Source organism: Epargyreus clarus, unplaced genomic scaffold (assembly GCF_041222505.1).
Source record: "Epargyreus clarus isolate Ecla_fem2 unplaced genomic scaffold, WU_Ecla_fem_2.2 ptg000009l, whole genome shotgun sequence".
NCBI lineage: Eukaryota > Metazoa > Arthropoda > Insecta > Lepidoptera > Hesperiidae > Epargyreus > Epargyreus clarus.
The window spans coordinates 15,257,993-15,284,509 of record NW_027332217.1 but is presented as its reverse complement, the minus strand read 5'-3'; the positions used below and the strand labels follow the sequence as shown (position 1 = coordinate 15,284,509).

Sequence of the window (26,517 nt, the reverse complement as noted above, 5' to 3'; positions counted from 1 at the left end):
TAAAGTACTTCCCACTGCAATCAAGCGCAGTGTGTAACACAACGCCACTGAACAACGTCACTGAACAAGAACTTGGTGCGAACTCCGCGAAGTGAATTAGCGCGTCGGTGCGCTGTACTCTCGCTCTAATAGCATAGCCGCCTAATCTTAACTTGATTCACGTTTGAAACTCTTTGCTTATGATACAATTTTAACATTATGTACTGGGTTTTAAAGTACACATATTTGTGCTTTAGATAAATCTGCTTATATCTAGCTGACCCGGTGCACGTTGTTGCCATATAAATAAAAAAATGTTAAGGGTGAACAACCCTTATCACTTAGGGGTATGAAGAATAGATGGTAGCCGATTTTCAGACCTACTGAATATGCATATAAAATTTGGTGAAAATCCGTAAAGCCGTTCCGGAGGAGTACGGTAACTAACATTGTGACATGAGAATTTTATATATAAGATAGAGATTGAGTCGTTTGATTCGTTTTGGCCAGGACTTTGGTCTTGCATGATATTTAGGGCTTGATAATGATGATGCCAGAAGATGGCTGTGGGTGCTTAGTAATTAAATGATGCAACTCTATCTAGTTAGAGACTCGTCACCTCTCTACACGTCGCTCTCCTATGTATATGCGTCGATTTTCATATGAGGCGTGACGCTTATGTTGCGATGTAGGAACGTGCCATGTTCACGAAGATACATTCACATAGGTTACAAGGACTATAGGTTAATCTTTAACGAGGGGGATGTATTAAGGGTTATACTATGTAAACTATACGAGTATAGTTGCCTAAAATATAGCTCTGTTTCTTATCTATGCAACTCCCTACCTTTTGATTACCTATTAATCTGTTTAATATAATAAACTAGTTTTTGCCCGCGGCTTCCCCCGCATTTAAAAGAAATTAATATGACATACTAACATACATAAAACTGAAAATTCGTACCTTCATTGGAATGGCAGTGACGCCATCTGGCGAAAATTGGTCGTACCAACTCTGAAACCTTCGTGGGCTCATGGGCAATAACTTGATCGTCATTTGATTAAATGCATAGTTTACGATTAAATTCTAACTAATATCGATTAAAATAATCGATTTTTTGGTCCAAAAGATCGATTCTCCGATTAATCGATCTTAGATCGCCATCCCTACTTCTCGTCTGATTTCCGGGATAAAAACTATCCTATGTCCTTTCTCGGGTCTCACACTATCTTTGTACAAAATTTCATTAAAATCGGTTCAGTGGTTTAGGCGTGAAGAAGAGACAACAAGACAGACAGAAAGACAGACAGACAGAGTTACTTTCGGATTTATAAAATTAGTATTTAATAATATTAGAATTTATTATAATATTAGTAAGGATGTTTCAATTTAAACATAATCTTGTGGCATAAATTAATTCACAATGTATTCAATACCCTCTTAATATTCGCAAGTACTTAACGGTTTCCCGTATCTTCGTAATTAAATAAACTTAAGACCACTCTTTCTAATTAATTTTAGGTCTTATACTCGTACTTGCGAGTTTCGGGAGGTCGGAGATTAGAAAAATCAGGAGCAGATTTCCATTTGCAAACTTTGGAGGAATCATTAATGAGCTAAGGTTTGGTTTCACGGGAATAAAGGGACGAGATTTTTTGCTAATTTTCATACGAATAAATTTCACTGCTTTGACGAATCTGTATTCGAGCCGTGCTGTTTATTTATTTTATTAGAAATTAATTACCACTCGCTTAAACGTTGAAGGAAAACATTGTGAGGAGACCTGAGATTTATAAAAAAAATCCCTAAGCTATGTGAAGTTTACCAATACGCATTTGGCTAGCGCGGTGCACTATGGTCTATTCCTTCTTATCTAAGAGGAGACCCGTGCCCAGCAGTAGGGCAATAATGGGTTGATGATCGTTTTTTTATAAGTTTCAAGTAAAAAATGGACATGCAGTCAACTTGATAGTATGTAGTCTTTGCTCAAAGACATCTGTAACTTACTCCGTACACAAAAGGGTTTCTACTCGTAGCAGACCAGAGTTGCTCCTCCTGAGGGCTAAGATGGTCACTTCATGTCAAGTCAGCCAGCATCCACACCGTTCCACCTAAGTATTGAATCACACTAGTATGTGGTTGTATCATGAATTTACCTATTTATATTAAAACTAGTTATTAATAATCGCCTATCACTTACATAGGCATGGTGAAACATGTCAGTAAGACCAATTATCTTCTCAAAGAATATCTACAAAGAAAATTATAATTCCACCTCAATAGCGGACAGAAGCGAGAAATAATTGACGTAATTTTTGCTCCAAAATCCCTGAAAACATCCCCTGTACGATCTCATATTCTTGCATTTTGAGGTAATTGGTATAAGAGTGCTTTTTAAGAGGTCTTCAAATCTACTTTAATATTCAAAAACGTGAAGGTCGTTAGGTAAAGTAGGTTTGTAGCCAAATTATAAGGACATTAGGCGCGTGCCTGCTTTTTATAATACGTTCTTTAAAACTTGTACTTGTTATAATTGTTGTTATGAACTTTATTGTCACTTGCTTTAACGGTGAAGGAAACCTTGGTAAGTAAACCTTGGGGTTTTAAAAAAATCCACGCCCTAAGAAAATCTCAAATTAATATTATTAAAAGATTATCCGTTTCACCTCATGGTAACTGGCTACTGTTGCCCATGGATATCAGTAATCAACCTCAGCTATGATTAGAGATCGACCACAAATGCGTAATGAGGACTAAGTTGCCTCGTATAAGTATGTTTTCCTTACCACATTTTTCAGCACGTAACACCTGTATTTATGATGAAATAATTTATAAAACAAATGACGCCACAAATTTAGATCAAGCTCAATAATAATATCTAACGAGTGTTCTTCGGATTTATAATATTTAAACATAAATTGACTCAGTGTTTTTGAGTCACTGAGCTTCAATCCATGTTAACCCTTTTTCGCCTATTTTTTCTGACTGACTGCGTTTAATTACGTCTACTTTTTGTCAACTTCAAGAGCTTTTAGTCCTCAAATTTGTATCGTTCCAAATTAAGTTGAATAATAAATCAAGCGCTATAAATATACGAGAGCGCTTTTTCTTGTTATTTTGTTTGAAAAATTCCTTTTAAAATTCAACATCGTGAGTAATGAAGCAAACTACGTAAATCGCTTGAATAATGATTTCTTGGCTGATTGGGACGTCCGTCTGTCGATCACAGGCGGGTAAGTGGGCATTTTAATAAATGATTGGGTTAGGGATGGTGATTCCTCCCGAAAAAGATTTTGATATCGATTCGCATAAGGAGTCTTAAAGTATTCATTTCCAAAAAAAATAATTTTAATCAATTTTCGATTTATTTTATTGCTCTAGTATTGCTTCTACGACAAAGCATCACTCCTCCTTTTTTTATTACAGACATTTGGTTGACAAAAAAGAAACATACTCAATACCAAAAAAAAGGAAACTTTATATGCTCTAGTTATTTGGCTAAGGGAGATCTTCCATCGCGTTAAATCTTCTTCTTCTTAAAGGGAAATCTTCCATCAACAGTCTAAGTTTGGAGGGTCTATACACCCTTATACATGCTAAATATTTATAATTATTTATATACCCTATACATGCTAAATGTTTATATGTATAAGTTCGAAAAAGTGATTTCCTGATGAGTTCCAGAAAGTTGCTTAAATCTCACGAACCAGTAGTGCCATCTTTTGAGGAGTTGCGACAGTTACAACAAAAAATCGCAAGTTGCCTTTAGGGTATCTGAGATCGATTCACTGAATCGATTTTTCCTTAATATTGATCAAAATAATTTTAGGTTTTTCGATACATCGATCCTAGATCGACATCCCTATTTAGGGTTAGTGGGTCCAGTGAGCATTGATATTGTGATTGACTATGAAGGGTTTAATTAAATTTAATCAATTATGAGTTAAGGTTTACTTCTTTCGAGTCCAAAATTCGTGTCACTGATTTTGAGTGACGTAACAGCTAATGACTTATTTTCTAACATTAATTTAGGTTAAATTCGTGTATATAACTATAGTGAGCAATTATGTTGAAATTAATTACTGGCTGTCAACACAAGTATCGTGTGGAAACGTAACTACTTGTGACTTTTAAATAATCTCTTGAACTTGTCTGAATTCTACTAATGCATACGTGACTAATGTGGTAGATTATATATTTTGAGTGAAAACCTTAACCAAGTAGTACTGTAAGGTAGAAATGGATTGATTATAAGATGATGACTTATAATGTATGACACGTTACCGGTCAGTCAGACCTCTACAAACATTTGGCTTGGTCAAAAGCTACGCTACAAAAGCTTCCCAACCTACGCAAACCAAGTCAAACTCTTTATTCACACACTTGAATTTGTGACGGTTTGCCAAGCATACGGGTAAACATAGGAATTCTAGTTGAATTAATAAAAGCTCGTTAAATAACAACCTTTTATTTAATCCTTCTGAGTATTTTTATCTCTCTATTCGTAAAGAAATTTAACAAGATTGTTCGAAAGTTAGGTTTCAGCGAATAAAGCTTGTTCTGAAAAGTTTTTGTGAGCTGTAGCCTTAAGTTTTTATTTAACTCGGCGGGTAATTCAATCTAATGAATTATTCAGATACCCGTGATCATATACTCGTATGTATCTTATTGTCAACATTAGAAGCATTATAAAATTTTGCACGAATATAGTAAATATCATCAGTGTCATCATTCATATCCATATAGGGTTGGATTTATAATAACACCTTGTACAAATACTACTGATTAATAAAAAGATAATTAAGATATATCAAATCGGCATATCAGTTTCGTGTCAAATATGAGAAAATTAAAAATGTACTTGTAATGTAATCAATCAAAATAATAAAATAAAATATATCTTAATATTGTCCCTCTCGCTCTATATAAAATTATATAAAGATTCTTCTACATAGAAAGTACTTAAAATATAGGTACACTTAGTAATATTAATTTCATTAAACCTGTAATCTTGTTCGGGGATCCAGCGGTGATTTATGGCCAGCAATTTCGCCTTCTTGAAATGTTATTCCTTCAGGAAGGGTGTTAAGAATGTTAATGTGTAACCCTCGGCTGCTCGCACATTTTTCAAACATCTGACGTAGAATCGAGATAAGGAAGGGACTGAAAGGCCCGATTGAATAGATTTAAAATATGTAATTCGGTTTTCTTCCTCTTTTAAATCGCTGTATTTGAAGATCCAATTCTGATTGCTGTGTTTTTGCAGACTATGACTAAGGTAATCTCGTGATGGCCAATGGTTTATGTCACCTATAGAAATGGCTATAAAAGGATTTTTGAATATTTTTTAAATGTTACGTCAGACATAGTTATGAGTAGTGAGATTAAGCGGTAAGAGTGTACTCTATAATTACATTTACTAACATTTACAGGGCTCTAAAAAGTTTGAATGCTTCTTATTCCTTATCACACCTCACACCTTATAAACGCTCAACGCCAGTACAAGTCATATTTAAGTATGATCGTGGTACCACCGCACGTTTTCCTTTAAATCCTTTTCCAAACGAGAATTAATCACAAAATAAATACTCTCGGGAGGTAAATATTATTTACTTTCCATACGAGACCTATAACAACAGTTGCGTGTTGTGTACGCGTCAATAAATCCCAGTTCCAAGTCATCATTTATTCATTTTCTTAATGGATTCCCGATTACACGTCGCTTCGTAAGCGGTCTTAGGTTAGGTAGGTATTTTGTTTCGTTGATGTCAACCTGTTACTGTCCTACTTTGTTTTTAATAATATAAAAGTAGCAGACGAACATGTTGTTCACCTAAGTAAGTGGGTACTGCCCATGGACATCTGTAGTCAACCCCAGATATGATTAGATACCTGAGGTTGGCTACTGATGCGCCGCTACCCGTGACGACTAAGCTGGCACGCCTCGGAAATGTATGTCTCCCTTACCACACCCTCATACCACCTTCAAAATAGTACCTTCACCGCTTTAAAGCCGGTAAAAATAATATTTAAAGACTAAAGTAAAACGTATCATATTAATAGGTCACTCATAATACAGAGAACTTTTAACCATATTCTATTATATTATTGTATAGGCTCAAATATTAAAAAAAAATATATTCACTGGTAGGCTGTAATTGATTTTCAAAGAAAAGTTTTGGGGATGGTAAAAGTCGTGTAACATTACCCCGAACTAGTATCGAAACAACTAAAGTTTTTGCTTCTAGATACTCAGGTTCGACGACCTAAAAATGAACTAAATTATTGAAGACCCTCGCAAGGCCTACAGGTATTGGTGTACTTCTTTATTAGTTCCCAATAGTTTCTCAGTAGTCGTTTTAGTATTTAATTTATGTTCTCTATTTATTATTAAGTCTATTAGAATCACTCTGATAAGCTTACAATGTTTTTACTAGATATAATTACAGAATTAACAACTAATCACTAAAACAGAGTTAGTATCATTTTGAGTCTAGTTTTAGGCACCACAGCTACATCTATTTCTGCCTAAAAACAGCATGGTGAAGCGGTCCTGTATTATGGTTTGAAGGGTGTGGTAAGGGAGACATACTTTCCCGAGGAGTTTCAGCTTAAACCTCAGGTATAGCGGCGCATCTGTGGCTGACCTCAAGTAGGAATCTAATCCTATCTGGGATTGATTACAGCTATCCCTGAGTGGCCACTTACCATCAGGTGAGCTGCACGTTCATTTGTTTTTTACATATTATATAAAAAATAGTAAACGTCTATTACGGGCACAACGCCCTCAGACGTTTATGTAAACGCCTTTATGTCTTGGAAATTAGTTTGAGCCATGTCGTGACTAGTTCGCGTGACGTATTCAGCGGAGTGTGCCGTGGGAAGACTTTGGGCCTAACTCAGGCAATCACGATAGTCTTTTGGTAAGACTGGAAATGGGCACAGAACTATGACGGCGAATTAACTTGTAGGAACTTTTTTGGATCGACTTCCAGTTTTGACCTGCTTTGAAATGTATTTAGACAAATTCAGGCATTTTGGATGACGTTTCCAAATTCGTATTTTTGTGTTAATACTGAAATTGTCAATGGAGATCGTAATACTAGGTATATCTAGCTCCAGGGTAGATGTAGTACGCTTAAATTTGAGTATACCCATCATTGAAATAGATTTTGTTAAAAAGTGTGTAGCTAGTAACTTAATTAAAACATTCCGATTTAGTCCTCTAGGCTACGCTTATATGTTCAATGCATTTGGTGGTAAATGGCTACTGCTGCACATAGCCATCTGTAATCAATCCCAGATAAGGTCAGATTCCTACCAGAGGTTAGCTAGAAACCTTGCTTCCTTAGAGTACTAACTTGGCACACCTTGAATTAGTCATGTTTACCACACCCTTCAAAGGAGTTATGGGAGCTGGGCGAGGAAAGAATTGCAGTCTATTTCACGAACGAATTAAAAAAACACAAATTTTACACAACTTCTGACAATAAAAATATATGGTGTGATAGGTAGAGTTACTTTCCGCGATGGAGATGAACTGTTCCCATGGTGGACGGCCACCTTCACGACACGAGTGACGCTCCTCGTCAGCGTTGGCCGTTCCGCGAAGACACGATGCAGCGTGAGAACGGTGTAGGGCTGGCGCGATGCATCCTTAACGTGTAGGGCTGTCCCTTACACGTAACTAAGGGGAACACAGTAGCCTTAGCATTTCTGTTGCTAAGCAGATATAGGTATGGCGAGGTTGCCACTAGCGACAAACCAAAAAGGTTTCTACCAACTTCAAAATCCTCGCCAAACAACTACAAGTAAGACGCCTAAACATTGCGATAATATAATCCATTCATTAAATTATCATAAAAACCTTAATAAGCAATGAAAAATACAATTTAATGAGCTATGACGTGTGTGGCGACGATTATCAAGTTTCACACAAAGCGGTAACTTTTCTTCACCCTCGGATTTTATGCGGGAAGGTATTTATTAGGGCTCGTAATTGGAAAAGTTGGACCTTATGTACTCAGTGGGAGACATTTTGTCGTAATTATATGGGAAACGGGATTATGGTGATAATTTGAACGTTTAGAACCAGTTTGGTTGGATTGCTAATGTATTACTGTACATCTATTTTTAGTGTGAAGTACTTTTGCGGTTAAAGGAATAGTCTGGATGTTACCTGACTAAATTATGAGACGACTAACATACGAGTAGTTTCCATGAATGGTAATGTAATTGTGATCAGCTTTAGGTAGAACTTGTTCTATACAGATTGTTACAGTTGCCATAGGACAGCAATGACCACTTACCATCAAGTGTACTCTATGATTGTTTCTTACCGTTGTTATAAATAATAATAATAAACTCCAGTTTATCTACAATCAACTTCTATATTTCTCAACTTCCTTACTCAACCTTTAAAAAGTTGGGAAACCAGCAAAACTCTATGATAATAACTTCCCAAAAAATTGAAGTATAATTTTTCATTTAGAAGAAATGTTTATTTTCGCATTAAAACAATCTTCGCCGCGCCCTAATGGCCGAAACATTTGTTACGTTTCTAAGTATTCATTACGAAAAGTTTCCGAGAACTCCCCCTGTCGTTAAAGGGTTGATGAAACCTCTGAGTAGATTCGGTTACGTTTGATAAATTAGGGTTTATGTGTAAAAATATGAAATAAATATTTTTATTCCCCGTATAAAGAAAAAAAGACATAGAAAATTTAAAAAATGTTTTTATTTCAATTCTGAAACAGAAACATAACTATTACGGGGAAAGATAAGGCATATTACTTCTCAATCTATCCGTTGAAATTCGTATTAAAATCGGTCCAGTAGTTTTCAAGTTTACCCTTACGAGCAAAAATGCTCAAAAAAATCGAAATAATGTGTTGAAATTTTGAATATAAGATTAAAGAACCACGGATCAAAATTTCAAAGGAGTTCTTCAATTTTATTAGATAAAATTTAATAAACTAAGCTAAGATATATTCAATATACAAAGCCTTCTCTCAACTCAAGAAATAAGACATTTCACTTTTATTTAAAAAAAGAAATTCTTTTAGATTGATTATAAACACTTAAACACGTCTTCATTTCGCACAAACAGCCGAAACTAATGTTAAGTCTCTTGTGAAAAGGACACTTGAACTCCTTAAATGCCTTGGTCGCCACTCAAAAAGAATAAAATGTAAAGCAAGAGTACTTAAAATACAGTCAAGTAATGAATATTACTATTATTATAGCAGTGATAGCCTAGTGGTTAAGAAACTCGGCCTCTCGATCGAGGGGTCCGAGGTTCAAATCCCAGGCACGCACCTCTGATTTTTCAAAGTTATGTGCGTATTAGAAATTAATTATCACTTGCTAAACGGTGAAGGAAAACATCGTGAGGAAACCTGCATACCTGAGAGATTTATAAAAAAAAAAATCTCAAAGGTATGTGAAGTCTACCAATACGCACTTGGCCAGCGCGGTGGACTATGGCCTAATCCTTCTCATTATGAGAGGAGACCCGTGCCCAGCAGTGGGCCAGTTATGGGTTGTTGATGATGAATGAATATTACTAAAGTTGAATGTGGTAGAACCCTTTGTGGTTCGACTCCGGCAGCACCACCGCCACATCTATTTCTACCTAATAACAGCAGTGTTAGGCGCTGCTGTGTTACGGTTTGAAGGGTGTGGTAAGGGAGACAGACTTTTCCGAAGCGTTCCAGCTTAGTCCTCAGGGGTAGCGGCACATTTGTGGCCGACCTTAGGTAGGAATATTTAATCCTATCGGGGGTTGATTACAGATGTCCATGGGCGGCAGTAGCCACTTACCATCAAGTGGACTGCATGCTCGTCTGCTTCTCCTATATTATAAAAAAAACTTGAGAATAAATATATTTTTTATTCTATAGAAATAGTGATCGAATATGCAATCCACCTGATGATAAGTGGTAAGCGTCACCCACGGGTAACACGTAAAGTTCACGAACTTCTTTATTAGGCTAGGATTAAAGTCCTGCCTGAGGTCGGTCACAGATGCGTTGAGACTAAGTTCGGACCTAAGGATCGCTTCGTACAAATCTTCGTATGTATTTTTTATGAGGCAGAAATAGATGTGGCGATGTTGCATCCAAAGTCGAATCACGGAGGTTTCTACCACCATTCAATTCATAGTCCTACACTAAGATATCTTATTGTCGTGAGCCCCGTAGATGACAAAGACGAGTACAGAGTTAAAATGTAGAAGGAATTATGGAGATGGTTATCCGAACTACAAAAAAATCTTGATTTATCATCTTCAATTTTAATTTAAACATTGGCCACCATATAATTTTAGTTTCATTTATTTTCTGGTCGTGACATGCACCTATAACGACAACATGTGAAATTTATTGGCACTGACATGTGAACAAACATGTTCTTGCAACTCATGAATAGTGCATGTTGCAATACGAATGGGAACAACATGTGGGAATGCTCCTGCAACTAGAAAATTTATTCTATTATTATTCCAACTCCTGGCATTTCAAGCTCTAACTGTAGTCTTGAATCAGAATTTTATTAATAATAATATAACTTAACATTATTATCAATTGTAGTATTATCTGCAAAGTTAAGCAAACTCGGGTGGGGAAAGAGGTTGGATGGGTGACCATTAGTGGTTTTTGAGGACATGTTCTGTTGTCGATCCCGATTTTAACTATTGTATATGGGTTGTTAAACCTTGTCGGAGGTTTCTTGGGCAATTTGGACTTCCCTGTAACAATCTCAGGCCTGCCCTGATAGTAAGAGACCCCTTTTTTTTGTTGACGAGGGGGAAACCTTCAAAAGGTACCCGACGCCATGGGAGTGACGCTGGGTTATGTGGGATTTTTATCGCACTAAAACTCCCCCGGTGGCCGTCCTCAGCGTTTGGTGGAGGAACTCCGGGATTTCCAACGGAACACAACCGGAGTCCTCCTAACGCGATGCCCTTCTATCGGGCTCTGCCCTGGGGGGAGCAATTTACGCTCCTCTCACATCCCCTGGTGATTACAGCGATATGCGACAACACAAAACCGCTGTCCTTCCCGGGGTCGCTTGCTGGACGGTTTAAGCTCCCACTCTTGCCGCCCGCAGCCCCGGAAGCCCCTTTTAGTCGCCTCTTACGGCAGGCAAGGGATACCGTAGCCCTATTCTGGTCCCGGTACTACAGGGACATGATAGTAAGAGACCTACAGCCTTAAAATAAAAAGTATGTTTTACTTATTGTGAGAAAAAAATGTTTTCTCCCTAAGGGTCTTACCAGAATTACATATTCAAGTTTCACTATTTTTACGCGATTCCTTGGCAAGAGAATTCCTGGATCACGAATACCCGATTTGCCGATACCTTATCAATAGCTTTGATGAATGAAGGAATTCTTGAGCGAAAATACAAAGGCACTTTGCACAACTCCCTGGAAGCATGTTTTCGTCGGAGGCTCTTTTTGTCGGGACATGTTTTCGTCGTACTCTCGTCGTGTTTGCCCGCAGTCGAAAAGGGATTTCCCTTTGTTTGCCTTTGAAATATTTCGACAAAAGCCCTCCGGGCTGTTGCAAGATTAGTTTTAACATTTTATTTTCACGTTTGTTGAATTAAAAGGATTTGTAAAGACATGTTATTTTCATGTTTTGTATAAAAAGCGTTTTCGGGTTATTTATCAACGGTTAGTATTGCTAGGTATTTATGGTTTTTACAGATTTTTATTATGAGATTAGGTTAGAAATTTGTCTCCAAAATACTTGCTTTATTTATGTTTAATCAAATCAGAACAGAAACTAAAAGTTATACTTTGATAAAAATATTTAAGTACTCTAACTGTAAGTGATTTCTTACTGGTGTCAATTTATCTCTGTCATTCAGGTTTTGAAACCTACCTGGGTTTCGAACCCTGACTACTGATTTTTCAAAACTATGATATGTGTATGTAGAAATTACTTTTCGATTTTTCCGATCTACATTTGAACAATAAAAATGTTCTTTTCTAAACATTTCAATAGCAACCAATTCACATTTTTTCACATTACAAAAAACAGTTGAACATTTTATACATATAATAACCACTATTACAGCCTCTTAGGCTCTATTTATATCTACAGACAATGAACGTATCAGACACGGGTCGTGGTAGGCAAAATTATAACACTAGGAGTCAGGACAATATCGTCTAGGAGAATAACTTTTTGGTTTGGTACGGCCAAGTGCGTATTGGTAGACTTCATATACCTTTGAGATTTTTTTTTATAAATCTCTCAGGTATGCAGGTTTTCTCACGATGTTTTCCTTCACCGTTTACGCAAGTGATGATTAATTTGTAATACACACATAAATTTGAAAATCAGAGGTGCCTGGGATTTGAACCTTGTACCCCTTGATCAAGAGGCCGCGTTTCTTAACCACTAGGCTATCACTGCTATTTATTTCAAAAATATTCCTTCACAATTTAAGTTTGAAATTACCTACGAATAAATATGTTCTCGTGAATACTAAAGTGGGCTCGGGCGGAAAACATTTTCTCCGCGCCTCAACAATAACAATCATTTTTCACGCGCGATGAAAAATGACGGTTGTTGAAACATGCCCACTAGTCACGTGTTCCCTGTCTGTCCCTTTTCACGGACACGTTCAGGTAGGGATGGCGATTTTTCCCGAAATAGATCGATTGTTGAATCGAGTCGAATCGGAGTGTGATAAATCAACTCACAAAAAAGGAAGCCTAAAATCGATTCTTTAAAAATCGATCTTCGATGTATTCAGGAGCGAAGCGATGTATTCAGGAGAAAAACGATCGTTAGGACCAAACAATCACTGAACTACGTATTCGTCAGCTAAAATGTCTATTAGACATTTGTTAATATTCAATAAATTTCGAAAAATCGCATTTTGATAATTTTTTTGGCTCATAAGAACGATAAATCGATCTCAGATCGCCATCCCTACGTTCAGGAAGACACGTCCGGCTACGTGTCGACTGGATCAGGATACCCTGTTCAAACTTGTTGGGTGCGTAACTTTGGGAACTAACTTAATTATTAACTTAACAAAGTGTTAATAGATTCTTTTCCTTATTTTTCATTACTAAACCATTACTGCCTGCCGATAGATTCTTCGCCAATATACTTTTGTTATACTTTGTAGCGTGTATATATACATTTATTACAATAAATTGATAAGTTGGAAAGATTATACCCTTGTTGGTCCGACTACGGAGGTACCACCGCCACACCTATTTCTGCCTAAGTAAATAGTAGTGTTCAGCGCTGTTGTGTTCTTGAAGGGTGTGGTAAGGGATATACATTTCAGAGGCGTTCCAACTTGGTCCACAGGCGTAGGAACGTATTTTTTAAAATTAAAAATTGGTTCTTTGCAGAGCTCTTTTTGAATGTCAATACAGCTATAGCCACTTCAAAAGGTGTTTCGTTGTTGGCCGGGTTCATTTAAGGGTAACGCCACATAAATAGTACGAGCTGTATTGGTAGGGTCTAATTATAGGGCTTAATTTGGTTCTTGAACGACAAAACGCTTAACAATTTAGACAGTAATAAGGGAAAAGACTTTGTTTTGAAGTAGACCGTTTAAAGAATGGAATTATTTATAAACAAATTTTGTCGTGTTCACTGTTTACAACATTATACTGTATTACTGTCCCATTGCTGGACAGGGGTCTCCTTTCAGAGTGTTAAAGTCTTAGGCCATATTCTACAATGTTTGCCATGTGCGGATCTATATATTTATTTCTAGTACTACTTATTTCTAATTCTAGTGGTATATTGTAAAATTTTCGTTTTAGGTAGGTAATCAACTTGATAGATTATACTGGACTTTATTACTGGACGTCACCAAAACATAAAATATTTAATTTTAAGCTTGTTTCTAATATATTTTACTTATGTTTACATCTGTCTTGGTCATTGTGGATTCAATCATTGTGGACTTATGGAGGCGTCTTAGTTCTCAGGAGTACCTGAGGTAACGCTTCTGTGAATGGTTTTAGACAAAACCCCTTCTATATCAAGTTGGTTACAAAATTTCATGAACTTTCATGTCAGTACTGACCATTTATTATCAGGTGAACTGCACGCTAATTTGCTTAATTCCATCGATAAATAAATAATATTTCCAATCGTTATTTAGAAGGTATATAAGTGCGTATGTATCGTAGTTAAAACTCGTGAGAACAGAAGGAAATGGAGCAGTTTCCTCCGAACAAAGCTTCTAAACGTGTCAAGTGCTTTGTCTTCTGTCGTCTCCACATTTTTCTTTAGTTTCGTTGCTGTAAACGCAAACACTTTATCTCGGGCCTTTCCAGTTAGCTGTAACAGCCTTTGTTTTGAATGCTGTAATTTTTTGCGTAGCTTTCGGATTCTTTCGCATTTTTTACGTATGTGTATTTGCATGTATAATCAAAATCAAAATTTAATGAAGTAGATACTTCACGTAAATAAATTAGATACTACAACTTCACATGGTGTTTTGTAATGAAGATGAAGATGAAGTGTATTTCGCAATATCCTTTTTAATAATTAATTAATACACTTAAATGCTTATTATAACTACCTTCTGGGAGGCTCGTGACTTATTGGCTGTGTACATTCGTATATCAGATGTGGCTCCACAGAAGCTTAATCATCCTATCTAATTGATAAAAAGTCACCCTAACGGACTTACACTGCAAACTTAAGCCTTGTTAACCTACGTATAACGAACGAATTTGTAAAAATTCTAACTCGACCCTTAAGGGTACAAAAGTATTAGTCTCTTTCTAGTCAGACTATAGGTATTTAAGACTTGACAACTCTTATAGATTGTAGCGACCACAAAACTGTACATCTGCGCTACTCACTACTACGCGACTCTCTACCGCGCTACTATCTCGCGGCGTCCCGTCACCTATAAATTCAATTACGTGTCGCGGGCACCAGCATTATCTTAATTGCATCGCCTCCAACAAATGCCGCTGTAGATGACCTCTGGCTTAATTAAAACATGCTTTATTACGAGCATTAGTTTAAACTTGGAGTCTACTGGAGGTTTCGCTAAAAAAATATTAAAAAGTGAAAAATTTAAAATGTAAAAGATTTAGCATTATTTGTAGGTTTAGACGACTAAGTGCCAAATGAACTGAGTTTATAACTTAATATACATAAAAAAAAAACCCACTCTAGCTGATTGACAAAACGATGGAGATATTCCTACAGAAAAAAGTATTACTAAGAACAATTAATGTTTTAAAATTCTATCTAGATCCTTAAGGATAAAAACATATTAGTATCTTTCTTTTATATTCAAGACTTGATAAATAAAGCCGGTAGCGACCACAAAACTGTACATCCGCGCTACTCACTACTACGCGACTCTCTACCGCGCTACTATCTCGCGGCGTCCCGTCACCTATAAATTCAATTACGTGTCGCGAGCACCAGCATTATCTTAATTGCATCGCCTCCAACAAATGCCGCTGTAGATGACCTCTGGCTTAATTAAAACATGCTTTATTACGAGCATTAGTTTAAACTTGGAGTCTACTGGACATTTTGGTTTTAAAAAGTGAGCAATTTAAAATGAAAATGGTTTGGAAATTTCTTGGGTTGTGAAATTGTCTGTAGATTTGAACACTAAAATGGTTTAATAACAAATGTATGTATAACGAAGTCATATTATGATTAACCCGACGATCATATTATGATTGACTTTTGACGACCCGCGTGGCGGAGCGGTCACCATACCGGTTTGACGCGCAGAGGGTCCCGGGTTCGATCCCCGGCCAGACAGATATCTAAATGATGAATTTAGATTTCTGTTTCTGGGTCTGGGTGTTTGTGTATTTGTCTCTGTGTTTGTCCATGGCACCCACGACACAGGGAATCCTAGGGTGGGGCTGTGAGTGTAAAAAAGCGGTTGTTTGTTTGTTTGATTGATTATGCATAAAAAAATACATCTTGATCTTAATTAATAAAAATAAGACATTATAAATTATAAATAAACTACATTCATTTCACTCACTTTTATTCATTTATTAAAACATCATGTATGTGTAAACAAACCTGTACGTATCGAAATGAATAAGCTTGAATACCACGAGGTATAATAATATTATCTGAGGTTCGAACCCAAAAACCACTGATTTTTCTATTGATGTGCAACAAAAAAATATTTAAATATTTATCACTTGCTTGAACGATTTCAGACGATATCGCGAGGAAACCTAAGAGATATTTAAAAAAGTTCTTAAAGTGTGAAGTCTAGCAATCTGTAATTAGCCAATGCGGTGGACTATGGCCTGATTCCATTCTGAGAGGAGACCCGTGCCCGGCATTGGGACAGTAACAGTACCCTTACCATGAGTTCTTACGTTTTGACAAATATGATTGTTTTGGTATTTGTTTACGTATTTGCCCATACAATTTCAAATCAGCGCCCCTAACGGACTGTGTCAGAACTAGGACATCGTATGGGTCAATACGTAAACAATAATCAAAACAGTCATATTTGTCAAAACGTTAAAACTCATGGTAAGGGTACATGGTAGGGTAGGCTGGCAACAATATCAAGTTAATAAATCCTTGTAAGAGATACTTCTAAAGTAGAACGACAACACAACATAATTTGTGTTCCCAATGAGTTTCCCAACTACAAGATTGGTTAAGGTTCTATTGAAGTGAGCCCGTTGCCGTACGTAATTATACTAGTGTTTACAAACAAAGGCCGCTTTTTGGGTTAATGGCTACTATTGATTGCTATTGCTGCTATTCGGTAACACGCGAGGGTTTAACACGGCATTAGGTGCCATTAGGCTTGGAAACGGCGAAACTGATTTTGATTGAATTTTAAGTATTGATAGACTTTATGAGCGTAATATATGGGCTTATTGATTTTGGTTAAAAAATCAGAAGTATATTTATGAGGAATGAAAATATGTTTTTTATTAATCTTAAAAATCCAGGGTCAGTTATAATGATTGGAAATCCGCGTAATGTTCGTAAAAGGTGCACCACCTATTAAAATACTAAAAAACGTACAAGCGTGAGTCGAGCTCATATTAAAAATCTCAAACCAAATAAAAAACCATTTTTTTAAATACATAACATATTCAAAATATTGTGTGATAGCACGGAACCCTTTCAATTAAAACTCGACTGACACTTCACTGCTTTTTCAATTTCATTTACAATTTAATTGCCCTTATAGCTATTAAGCAGGCATTTCTTATCGCGAGACCTGTTTAAAACCTTTATTGTCCCTACACTATTATAAAATAAACTTCGAAGTACAAACCCACAATCAGGGACTCAACCACGCAACGATAACAAATACAAACAAGCGCTTGGAATAATTGCCCTTTTAATCTAAGGACTTGTACACACTATCCGTCTTTTTTACGTTTAATGGTAATGAACACGTACTCCACCTGATGGTAAGTGAGCTACTACTTCCCATGGACATTTATAATCAACCTCAGATATGTAGGTATTTTGCGATTTTCATTAACCGTTTAATTTATTAGGACTCTGCTGCCTATCCGTCTGTCAAAAGGCTATCTCTATCTCTTGAACCGTAATAATAAATATAGTTCAAATTTCCAGAATGCATTTATTACTATGGCTATGATGCTAAATACTAAAAATAAAAAAAACCGACTTATATGCACTATGAAGTAAAAAAAAAATTGAAATAAATGTTGTTTTAGTATTTCTGAAGTCGACGCTTAATATATTTCGTTGGATTGTGGCGTAAACAGCTTGTCCAATGTTTGTGCGTGTCCAATGTCTAAGGTCCAGTGTGTAAAATGTTTTAAACACGTAGTGTGGACGTAGCTTTAGGGTGTTAAGTGTTATCTCTCACGCTACACGTTTATTGAATAAATGCTTGAATATTTAACTACATTAAAACATTTGTTACGTTAAAACTCAGTAGAGATTATTTTGCGTGCAAACTGTTTTTGGAGTGTATGTTGTGTGCGTATGTATGTACGAGTATGTTATTCTAAGGATGAGAGAGAATTTGTATAGCCTTAAATCCGTCTTTGTTTTTGCACATTTCTGTAAGGTACAATATCTTCATATCCGAATAGATTAGTAGTGCAAACATTATTACCGGTAGTATAAAATAAAACTTATTTGATGTAGCAATCGACCTTGCAGTTAACTTAACCTAAGTATACAGATTTTAGAAGCAATCCCAAATATAAATATGTCTCTATAATTTATAGGTTGCTGATAGATGGAACCTTCGTTGTTAAATCCCTATTGTCCCGCTGCTGGGCATGAATCTTTTCTCAAAATGAGAAGGACTTAAGTAGTCTACCGCGCTGACCAAGTGCAAATTGATAGAATATACAGACATAAAAAAAGCGTTTTCTGCTTTCACTGCCTCCATATACATACACAAAAACCCAGACCCAGAACAGGAATATAAATACATCATACCGATCTGTCTGACCAGAGATCGAACTTGGAATCCTATACGCGTCACTGGTATGGTTATCTCTTCGCCACGCGGGTCGACATTTGAATACTGTTTTTTAACAAACTCTCTGACGTAGATCTCCTTACTACGTTTTTTTCAAAGGGCCCTTAATATATTACTATTAAAGTAAGAAGGTTTTTAATATAATTAAAGATTTTTATTTTATGCATTAAATTTGTACTCTCCCCGCTACGCGTTGCGAAAACTTATAAATTATTACGATAATGGTGCCTTAATATATTACGTGAGGTGATTTACTTGAGCCCTTATAACGGAGTCCTTGCGAATCCTTGTGACAGTGACAGGTAAGAATGGTTTAATTTTGGCCTATATCATATCATCTTGTAAGCTTTTGTAGTACTCGCTTACTTATATTATGTGAAACATGTAATGCGGTAAGTCCATTCGATTACGTGGTGGAAATATTGTTACCGACTTGTGTGCCGCCTATGGATCTGTAATCAACCCCAGATAACAGGTACTTGAGGTTGGCTACAAATGCGTTGGAACTTCTGAGGAAGATGGAAAGCCTCGGATAAGTAGCCTCCCTTACCATATACTTTAGAACACTGCAGCGCTTAACACTGCTGTTGTTGCGCAGAAATAGGTGTGGCTGTGGTTCCGACGAAGTCGAACCACAAAAGGTTCCACCACCTTCTCATCATGCCATATCACCCCATTAAAATTTCTTTATTTTTCATGTAACTAAATTGAGTATGTTTCTATGTACCTACTGATTTCTATCACAAAATAAAATAGCTACCACAAGAAACTTTTAATAAAATCTTTGCCACGAAAACAATTTTCTTCAGACCCTTGATATAATTCTGGAGTGGGTAATGTCTGTTAGTCCTTTTGAGGCATTCCACAAGAAAATCCCAAATATTGTTAGTGGGATTACATCTTGAGCGAACGTGTTATTACGGATTACTTTCGGAGTGAAAAAGCTGGAGCGAAATCGTGCTAATTTAATATTTCATATTTATTTTTTCTATGCCTACAGGCTCGCGTTTTATCTCATCTAATGGTAGCTCAGATGCGATTAGTTTTATATGTATGGTATGTGGCTCTTGTCCATAAACTACGATAATATAATCAACCCCAGAGGACAAAATAAACTATCTGAGGTCAGCCACTGGTACACTGCTACGCTTGCTGAGTTAGCGCCGCGAATAAGTGTCTCTACCTTACTTCAGCTTGCAAACTAAAGCACAGACCCAGTTAGTACTGCTGGTAAGGTAGACATAACTATCCGAAGCAATCCATCTTAGTCCTAAGAAGTAGTACGCGTCTGTTACTGACCTCAGGTAGAATTTTAATATCATCTGGAATTGATTACGTCAGGGTTGCGGCAGTTGCCACTTACCATCAGGTGGTCTTTATACTCGTTTGCTACCAGTATACAGGCAGTCCCCGTACTTACGGCATGTTAGGTTCTCGAAATACGCGACGTAAATCGAAACGTTTTTTTTTTCATATATTTAAATATAAAAAAACATTTTAACAAAAAAATACAACCGACTTCTATGTCACTTCTGAAGTCGGCGCTCAATATATTTCGTTGGATAACGATGTAAACAGCGTGTCTAATATGAGAAAAAAAAGTGTATTTATAACAAAGGATATACATACTTTATTATCAAAAGTAAGTTAAAATAATTATAATGACGTCGAGGCTTGCCTGTATTATAATAAATATGGTTTAAAAAAAATAAAAAAACGCTTTTATGATAAAATCAACAACAAATAATTTTCAATCTAGGAATCAATTAAGGAACAGTAAATAGTATAATTGTGACAAAAGCGTGGGGTGCTCCATTTATCAGTTTTCGTAAATCGCCCCCACAATTATACTATTATCCTTCTAAATTAATATTAATGTATCAATTCAATATATAAATCCTTCAAAATTTTGAATTAAACTGAACGTTCAAAGTGGATAGAAATCGTGTTCAAAGATTCCGTTACTTAGTTACGTACATACCTACATACAAACATACATACATACAATCCAAGCTAATAAGTCGTGTTAATAAAAATACACAGGCTACTATTTGCTCTGAAAATATTAAATTTACCTTCATTAAAATCCTCAGATATACGAGGTAAAACGTCAGACTCGTTCACCAGCAATACATTTCGCTAAATAAATTATAAAACAAAAAGCGAATATCATACAAGCGCCCAATTCCATCGGATGGTCATGGTTCAGCGGTCCCGAATATTGGATCGGCTCAGCCTTTATCCAATTCGAGATCCTCGGGGAATACGATCAAAAGACAAATAACACCGCCCTTTTTCTCACCTTTTAGTTGGATTATGTGGAATTTTGCAAACAAAACTCGAATTTGATCTGGGTGGCTTGGAGTCTTGCATTAAACTAGCTTTTGCTTAAAAGTTTTTTCGCGTGGACTGTGCAGATTGGATCTATATTTTTTGAGGATTCTGATTTTGGCTTAGAATTTGTTTTACTCTCTATTAAATTTATGTGATTGTCTACCTGTCTATTTGAGCAAACTAATAAGAAAGATATTAATTTATGGTACAATTTACTACTTACCTATATATTCGTATGTGCATCTAATTATAGCAGAGATTCCCACTAAATAGAGAATGCGAGATAAAATTATCATAAGTTGATAATCACAAAAGTATCTATAAATGGTTCAAAGTGGGTAAAAATCGAGTTCAAAGATTCCGTCATATACATACATTCAGGTCAAGCTAATAAAAGCGTGGTAAACAAACGCATACCGCGAAAAGTAACGCATACCAAGGAAGCTGTATGTGAAAACATCAATTAGCTATGAACATAATTTATATTAATGAAGATTAATATGACTGTGACATATGGCCAAAATGAATCCCTAAGTTACTCACTCGGTCCATATTATATAATAGAACGGATGAATAAGCGACTAATGAACGGAGCGGCGGTTTGAGCTGGATACATTTGTTACGTTTGACACACTACACATACATAACTACATCTAGCCACATTTATATTCGGTGTTATAAAAAATAAGGTACCCTTATATCTATTCAATAAGCTTACTTGGGCTAGGGATTTTTTACATGATAGAACCCGGTCAGCTTCGGATAAATTATGGTACCCGTCATACTGCTCAGCTGCCTTCAGGGGTAGCTTCCGGTACAGCGCCACGAAATGTTGGAACAACCTGCCTCCTCCTCTTCGCAGCCTAAAAACAGTAAAAAGGTTTAAGTATACATATAAAGCTATATTACTTGAAAGTCAAAAACAAAATCGTAACTAAACTAACTTCTAATTTTAATTTAATTCCAAATTGGGTAATTATATTAAGTATAATACAATACATTATTTGACTTTTAAATAGTTGAGATATTTACATAACGCTTTCCTTACTTACCCAAAATTTATAGCTCTTAGGCATCATAGCAGGTTGTCACATTTCGGGCGCGGTACTAGCGATAGTAGTGGTCCACTGGGTTATCGTAACATGGGGGTACATGTTTAGTTCCCATCTGGCTTGCTGTACTTTTCTAGGAATAAAAAGTGGTATTTGGGATGATTCACTCAAATATTATTATATTTTCTTATACACTAAAAGATACAACAATCTGAAATACTCACCATATTGCTTTCATTACAAACTTTATTATAATTGTTAACATTTTACGCAGTATTCGTCAATTCACATAAACACAAATTCTATGAATCATAACGATAATAAAGACTAGCAAATTAAAAGGCACAGACGGCATGTGTGAATCAGCCGTCCGAGCAGCCCAGACGCAGGGGGCAAACTGAAAATCAGAGCCACGACGCAGTTTACCTGCACGTGGCACATGCTGAGTTTGTCCCTTTTCGTGGTCGTTGCAACACATATTATTGTAATAATTGATTGTACGTTTTATTGTCCTTTTGTTGTTGTTTTATTTTTCATTTATTTTTTTCTTTTGTTTTATGTTATTTTTTTTTTTTGTCTCTCTACATTATTTCATTTGTGTTGCAATTATCCGAATAAATGTTTCTTTCTTTCTTTCTTTCTAATGATGGAAACTTTGACTAACTTCCCAATTCAATTATGGAGTTCAGGATATTCGACAAATATTCTGTATAGACAAAAATCTTTGAAAGAAATTGCATGCAGTTTACCTGATTTTTACCTTATTGAAATGATCTGTATTAATATGTTTCATATTTAATGTATAGGACCGATACTTTTAGAACTTTGCCAAGGTTAGTGAACTTAACAGTTATCTACTCATTGAGGCTTATTCAAAAAGTCCAAACACGATATGTCTGCTATAAGTCGTTGAGGAATTCTGTACAATGCAGATTATCCTTGGTCAGGTCAGTTCATTAAATTTACATATACTATGTATGTATTAAGTTTTAATCACATCCCCGTGGTATTGAGATTGACGTATTGAGATTTTTTACATACATGGGTGGTTAAATAGTGTTTAACTGTCATTTAGTCTACTTTAGTCTACTAGGACATAAATACGAGTAGTAATTACTCATCATCGTGATGAGTAATTACTTCAGGATGTAACTAAGTCTGTTATAGCATCAACTGGTATGGCAGTGGTACTGCTACTGTCAAAACTTTGATGGCACCCCGCCCACATTGTGATAACTCAATTCGTTTTTTCAATTCCACAAAATCCTCATGAATTTGAAAATATGGCGAAGCGAATAACCGTTTCGCCCGTACAAATCGGATTACGACAGCGACAAGGCCACTTCGGATGGGTTCAACCCTCTTCAAGTTAACTTTATGAAGACGAGCAAAGCACTGTTTGGGTTCGGTGAAGCCGTTGTTTTACGTTATGTTATCTCCGGAATATTTTCGGGTTATGCGGTGTGAATATATCATGATATGTGTGTTTTTGAAAGGTATTCTTTTGAAGGTAACACATCTTTGAAAGTGATAAAAATAAGTTATTATAAAAAAAGGCTTTCTACACTCGCAGCCCCACATTAGGGTTCCCTGTATCGTGAGTGCTGTGGACATACACAGAGACAAATACTCAAACACCCAGACCCAGAAGCCTAAATTCATCGTTCAGATGTCTGTTTGGCCAGGGATCGAACCCGGGATCCCCTGCGCGTCAGGCCGGTATGGTGACCCGTCCGCCACGCAGGTTTGTCTGGTAAAGTATTTTTTCTATTTCAAAATTTGTCAATTTTTATAGCCAAATACCGGCAAATTTCGATTCAGGTTTGTCTGGTAAAGTAATTTTTCTATTTCAAAATTTGTCAATTTTTATAGGTAAATACCGGCAAATTTCGATTGCTAGTATTTAAATAATGGATAGATTGATTTTGTAAATAACGATTGAAAAGCAATTTGCTGCCATTAAGAATATTAAATTTGAATAAAAATAAATTATTGGAGCTATATAAATAATGTGACTTAGATTAGAAGTGTATAGGATAAGATCTAAGAAGACCAAGTTGTCTTATTGTTTAAAATTATTATATAGTTATGAAAATCGCAAAAGTATAATTCACGTCTGATTCCTTTGGAAACATAGTTTTTTACAGTTGTTTAAATCTGGGCATTTACAAGTGCAGATTGGATACCGGCTCGAACAAACCGAGGTGGCAGAAACATGACAGCTCTATTCGGAAATTCAATCGGAAATGTTCAATAGCTGGACATTCCGATACCGCTATTGTAAAAACATAAAAATGGAAAAGATATTTTTGATTCGCAATGTCAGTTTTAGTTTGATGATAGAAATCTTGTAAAAATATTTTTTTCACAACATTGTATTGTATGCTTCTGTCTTTGCTGAACATGACTTTTGTTTAAGATTGAAGGTATATTACAGTTCGCCATGCTGGCCAACAGTGGACTGGTAAGCTTACACCTTTGAGAAACGTTTACATTTATTCGTACTAGCTGTGTCCCGCGGTTTCACCCGCGTTAAAAAGAAATCTAACAAATTCCTTTAGGATATACACGTAAAATAAAACAAAAACGCTATTTTAGCCCCCTAAATGTTTTGTTATTCCATGTCAGATTCGTTTTTGCTATACCACGTTTTATAATGACTTCACGGAAACGCGGTCCAACGGGATAAAAAGATATCCTATATCCGTCTCCTGGTTCTAAGTTACCAACCAATCCACCAATTTTCAGCCAAATCGGTTCAGCCGTTTTTGAGATATAACTAGTGTAACTAACACGACTTTCTTTTATATATATAGATTATAAAAAAATTAAATGAGCTTATGGTGGTAAATTTGGTACTACAAATGATGGTAAATGATACGTGATACTCATTACAGTACTACCCAAGGTCGGTCACAGATGTAAGTTGCAAGGCCTGGTATGAGTATCTGTCTTTGCCATATTAAAACACAGCGTTTATAATTTGCCATATTGCATTTAAACATTTTGTTAGTAAGCAGGAATATGTATTTTATTTGAAATATTCCTTTGTAATCTCACAAGCGCAGAGTATGCGCATTTCATTAATACTTCAAATTTACAGTAATTGGTCAAACGTAATGAATTCATGCTACAAATTCCATATCCACGACCTACACAATTGCCTTTGTTACACAGTTTCATATTTACCAGTTATGAAACGGCCATCAGTCAATCATGATTGCTGGTCCAGTGATTGGTAATCCAAAACCAATTGCGGCGGAAAGTCAACTATTACAAGAGCAGTGGGCTGGTAATCCAATAGCCAATCGGGGCGAGCAGGACGCATCTGAAATTCAATCGGAACCGTACAATTACTTGGATGTTCCGATTTCAATACCGATTCCGATATTGTTAACCGGTAAGTTATGCAGGCGCTTGTATTTTGAATTTTGATTTTGATGAAATATTCAGCGGATATTTGGGGAATAACGTAATATGCTCACTACTGGATAGGAGTGTCTAAGTTTTATGTTAAGTAAGCAGTCAATAATCCTTTCAAATATATGATATAATGGAACATCCCAATCCCAAAAATAACAGGAGCTTTAACCAAGTTAATTATAGATGTATTGTGCAATGAATTGATTAGGATCATATTAGTTTTTCTGCCTTCAAGCAACGTGAATTAACTTTTCAAAGTTTATTACACCAGCTTCTTTACATACGTGATATAAGCCAACTTTAAACTACAAATCTGGGAAACGGCTATAATAACTTACTTTCAAGCTTGTAATTGAAGGAACTCATCACTTAATAAAAATAATAATTTCGTTATACCTAATCCCGTTTATCGTTTACCGAAATTACCGTTTATCCCGTTTAAAACCAGTGATAGCCTAGTGGTTAGTGGCACGCACCTCTGAATTTTTAAAATTATGTGCGTATTAAAAATTAATTGTCACTTGTTTAAACGGTGAAGGAAAATATCGTGAGGAAACCTGCTGAACTGAAACACATTTTTTTTTAAATCTCAAATACATGTGAAGTTTACCAATACGCACTTGACCAATGCCAAGGTCATAAGTTTTTCTCCAAATTGGAAAACCTAAACCTACACTATGCAACTATATACAAATTATCACCAACAAACTAAAAGGGATAACTGAAACAAGTGTGACACGAACCCTTTTCACCGACGCATTAACCTCCGTCTGAGAGCATTTCGGTGTTCCACCGGAATCAACCGATAGTTCTCGCAAATGATCTCACAATGTCACGCGGTATCTACTATCTACTCATAGGAGTACACTGATAGATATAGACCTATACTTATTGTTGCGAATCGATTGAAATTAGGTAGTTCCGCAACTGTCTTTGATATTTTGAACGAAATATGCTATGTAAAACCCGACTGAAAAAATGTTCAACGGGGTTACAATCATTATAATATTTCATTACTGAGCACTGGTCTCTCTTCACATTCAGCTGAAGTATACATCACGAGGCTGCTCAAATACAGATTGGCATGTATCTATGTTACTTAGCTTGAAATCGAAAAACTAAAATATTTAGGAGTAAATAATTTGAATTTGAGTATAGTTACATCTGCCTATAATAGGGTAGCTATTCACAAATTCTCATACATAACGTCTAACTAGAAGGGACAACTGACACAAGTGTGACACGAAC

General features: G+C 36.0%; 1 protein-coding gene and 1 long non-coding RNA gene across 2 annotated transcripts in view; one reads left to right on the top strand and one right to left on the bottom strand.

The window, feature by feature from the left end:
• The window catches only part of LOC140745085 (uncharacterized), a 93,665-nt gene that overhangs the window by 30,940 nt on the left and 36,208 nt on the right, over positions 1-26,517 (top strand). The window lies entirely within an intron of this gene.
• Positions 21,481-22,482, bottom strand: LOC140744672 (uncharacterized). Its single transcript, XR_012102577.1, has 3 exons — positions 22,071-22,482; positions 21,847-21,979; positions 21,481-21,657 (listed from the first exon to the last, which is right to left on the bottom strand). It is a non-coding gene; the product is annotated as an uncharacterized LOC140744672 (long non-coding RNA).